The sequence below is a fragment of the Lynx rufus genome, unplaced genomic scaffold, assembly GCF_022079265.1.
Source record: "Lynx rufus isolate CCGP_SWC_20201006 ecotype Redwood Valley unplaced genomic scaffold, mLynRuf1.p SCAF_17, whole genome shotgun sequence".
Taxonomy (NCBI): domain Eukaryota; kingdom Metazoa; phylum Chordata; class Mammalia; order Carnivora; family Felidae; genus Lynx; species Lynx rufus.
The window spans coordinates 4509179-4513680 of NW_025814831.1; the positions used below are offsets into that span (position 1 = coordinate 4509179).

Here is a 4502-nt window from a genome sequence, read left to right on the forward strand (position 1 = left end):
TTTCAGATGCTGCACTCAGGCGTTAGACACAATTTTTAAAAAAGGGAATGTATGGCGCGCCTGGGTGGCTCGGTCGGTTAAGCCTCCGACTTCGGCTCAGGTCATGATCTCGCGGTTCGTGAGTTCGAGCCCCGCATCGGGCTCTGCTGACAGCTCGGAGCCTGGAGCCTGCTTCCGATTCTGTGTCTCCCCCTCTCTCTGCCCCTCCCCTGCTCGCGCTCTGTCTCTCTCTCTCTCTCTCTCTCTCAAAAATAAACATTAAAAAATACAAAAAGAAATGTAAAGGATTTGTAAAATCAGTGCAAATGTTCCAGAATTCTCCAGACATACCTAAGTCCTTGGGATACTTATCTAGTTTTCTCACATACTAACATTATATATAGTACATGATATGTAGTATATATTAGATTTTAGGACACTATATATACGTATATGTGTGGACGCACATAATAGGATTCTACTGTGCAGACTGTTTTGGAACTCCCTTGTTTCACCCAAATGTATATCTTGGATAGTTGTTACGTGACAACATTTCATGCTCAAATTATTCTAGATTTGAATCGTGAGGGTTCCTACAGATTGGCTCCTGTGTACTTTTAACATTCTTTTTTAACATCCATTCTTTGAGCACATCCTAGTTTCTGGTAGGGTGTTTGCAGGACAGTTGTATCATGTGGTGGAATTATGACCTTGTTTTTGTTCCTCGTTTGGAGATTAAGTATGGGTTAAGGAGAAGCATGTGGGTGCCAAGTTGACACGGGGTGGACTTGTGATGGTTAATTTTCTGTGTCAACTTGTCCGGGCCATGGTGCCCAGATATATGGTCAAGACTTATTCGGGATGTTTCAGTAAGGGTGTTTTTGGATGAGATTAACATTTAAATTGGTAGACTTTGAGTAAAAGCAGATTGCCCTCCCGAATATGGGTGGGCCTTATCCAATCAGTCGAAGGCCAGAATAGGTCAAAAGTCTGACCTCCCCCAAACAAGAGGGAATTCTGTCAGCAGATGGCCTTCAGACTTGAACTGCAACACCGGCTCTTCTCTGGATCTGTAGCATGCCGGCCTACCCGGAGATTTTGGCTTTGCCAGCCTCCGTAATCACATGAGGCAATTCCTTAATATCTATCTATCTATCTATCTATCTATCTATCTATCTATCTATATCATCTATCTATCTATCTATCTATCTATCTATCTATCTATCTATCCTCTATCTATCCCCTAGCTATCTATGTATCTAGGTATCTATGTATGTATGTATCTATCATCTATCTACCTATCTATCCTCCATCTATCTATCTATCTATCTATCTGTCCATCCATCCTATTGGTTCTGTATTTCTGGAAAATCCTGATTAACACAGCATGGTTCTCTTATTAAGGAAAGGTTCTTCAAAAACTTTTTTTCACTAACTCCTGATTTAGAGTTTCTATCTTGTTTGGAGTCAGTTTGGGTTATGTTTTCCTAGAAAATTATCCATTTCAAATTTATTTTCCTATTGTTATGCAAATTAGTCTCGTGGTTTTAAAAAAATGTCTTCTGAATTGATGGTTACTTTTCTTCTGTCATTATTTCTTTTGGATGTTTAGGGGTTCACCCATGCCATTAAAAAACCCCAAGTTGAGCGTTACATCTCTTGGAATTTGTCTAGCAGGTTTTTCAGTGCTTACTGGAAGACCCCTGCTCCCTGCCCATCCCCCCAGAATAAAAAAATAAAATAATAAAATAAAAAAACCAAATTGGCTAGTGACTTATTTACCTTTTGATTTTTTAAAAAGGTAATTTATCGGGGGCACCTGGGCGACACAGTTGGCTAAGCACCCGACTCTTGATCTCGGCTCAGGGCATGATCTCACAGTTCGTGGGTTCAAGCCCCACCTCAGCTCTGTGCTTGGTGATTGGGATTCTTGCCTGCTTGGGATTCTGTCTCTCCTTCTCTCTGCCCCTCCCCCACTTGTGCCCCTCCCCCTCAAAATAAATAAATAAACTTAAAAAAGAAAATAATTTATCAATTTTTCTTTTTTCTGGTTTCAGACTTAATTCACTAAATTTCTACTTTTTTTCTTTCTTAATTGCTACTTTTGAAAAAATTCTATTCAAAAATTTTTCTTAATGAATTATTGCTTTTGGAATGATTCGGATTTTGTTGTTGTTGTTACACTCTGCTTTCTTTTCAGACCAACCCTTGGTGTACCATCGGGTCCTTGGACCTAATATTAGTTTTTTATTATTAAAAAAATTTTTTTTGCTGATTTATTTAAGGCAGGTTTATTGGGATATAGTTTAAATATGGCAAGATCCTATTCTTTAAAATATACTGTTCTAGGAGTTATGACAAATGCATGCAGTTGTGTAGTGACCACTTCAATTCAGATACTGAGTTTCCCTGTCACCCCCAAAAAGCTGCCCTGTGCCCTTCTGTGGTGGCTCTTTCTCTTACCCCAGCTCCTGGCAACGGCAGATTTCTAGAGCTCCCCTGCCCTGAAACATCACGTAAAACGGAATCAAACATCATGTAGCCTTTTGTATCGGTATCTTTTCACTTAGAATAACATTTTTGAGATTCATCCACATCGAATGTATCAGTGGTTCATTCATTTTTTTTTTAATTGCTGAGGAGTATTCCATTGTATGCATGTATCCAACTTGTTCATCCATTCACAGTTGATGGATATTTTGTTTCAATTTTTGACCACTGCAAAGCTGCTATAAACATTCTGATGTAAGGTTTCATGAGACCTCTTGTTGTTCCACACTTGATATTGTCAGGATTTTAATTATAGTCATTCGCGGTGCATGCTATTGCTATATAGCAACAGATTATAATGATTTTAACTGATACTTCCCTGATAACTAATGATGTTGGACATCCTTTTACTTTCTGCTTTTAAAAATACTACCTTGTTCTTTTGCAGCTTTTTATGTTGACATTTAACTTGAACACTTTTGATATGGGTTTTGAGTGCTAGGAATCTATCTCTGAGTACAACATTGGCTGTATCTCATAGATTCTGATAGGTCATGGTTTTGTTACTACTACTTTTTTTTTTTTTTTTGAAATGTTGCATTGATTCTGCGTTTCTCTCTTGATCTTAGAGTTGTTTAGTGGTTTAAACATTTCAAGGCAGAAAGACCTTCGGGGGAGTTTTTGTTCTTAATTTCCAGTTTTGTCACCGAGTGCTGTTGTATTATTCTGTTTTGAAATTTCAGATTTTTGTGGCTCAGTATGTGGTCAGTTTTCTTTTCTTTTTTTGTGGTCAGTTTTCAAAATGTTGCAGGTGAAGTTGAAAAGATGTGTTCTCTGATTTAAAGACTAGAATTTAATGTCCATCTGTGGGATCCACCTTTTCATTTTATTTAGATCTACTTTATTTCTAACTTTATTTTATTTTTTAACTTTTTATTTGATGTTTGAATCTGAGAGAGAGATTGAAGTCTCCTGTTATCAGTGTGCACCTATGAGTTTCTACTTTCACTTCCATATGAAACGTTGGGGCACAGATATTGATCAGTGCTCTTTCTTCATCGTGAATATTATAAAATGTCCTCTTGTGTCTTGTATAATATTTTGGACCTGAAGTATATCTTAATATCAAAATTGCGACCTTTGTTTTCTTTTTTTTTTATTTTCACATTTTTAAATTTTTTAATTTAATTTTTTTTAAATTTTCATCCAAATTAGTTAGCATCTAGTGCAACAATGATTTCAGAAGTAGATTCCTTAGTGCCCCTGACCCATTTAGCCCATCCCCCTCCCACAACCCCTCCCACAACCCCTCTTGTAACCCTCAGTTTATTCTCCATATTTATGAGTCTCTGATGTTTTGTCCCCCTCCCTGTTATTATATTATTTTTGTTTCCCTTCCCTTATGTTCAGCTGTTTTGTCTCTTAAAGTCCTCATGAGTGAAGTCCTATGATTTTTGTCTTTCTCTGACTAATTTCACTTAGCATAATACCCTCCAGTTCCATCCACATAGTTGCAGATGCCAAGATTTCATTCTTTTTGATTGCCGAGTAATACTCCATGGTATATATATATACCACATCTTCTTTATCCATTCATCCATAGGTGGACATTTGGGCTCTTTCCAGACTTTGGCTATTGTCGATAGGGCTGCTATAAACATGGGGGTGCGTGTGTCCCTTCGAAACAGCACACCTGTATCCCTTGGATAAATGCCTAGTAGTGCGATTGCTGGGTCGTAGGGTAGTTCTGTTTTTAGTTTTTTGAGGAACCTCCATGCTGTTTTCCAGAGTGGCTGCACCAGCTCGCGTTCCCAGCGACCTTTGTTTTCTTTTAATTTGTCTTACTTGACATATCTTTGCCCATCCTTCCATTGGATCACGTCGTTTTAGGGGTGGTGCTGTGCCCAGAATAGAATTCGATTATCAAACAAGCCTCAGATAAACACAAAACGTAGACTATAGCACAGAATGGCCTTTTTTTTTTTTTTTAGCCAATCTGAACAATACATATTTTTCCGTTTCAACAGAGGAGT

The 4502-nt window shown here is 37.9% G+C and overlaps 1 non-coding gene across 1 annotated transcript; it reads left to right on the forward strand.

The window, feature by feature from the left end:
- The first annotated feature begins 1624 nt into the window (after window positions 1–1624).
- Window positions 1625–1684, forward strand: LOC124512746 (U7 small nuclear RNA). The gene has a single exon (XR_006962252.1). It is a non-coding gene; the product is annotated as a U7 small nuclear RNA (small nuclear RNA).
- The last annotated feature ends 2818 nt before the right edge of the window (window positions 1685–4502 follow it).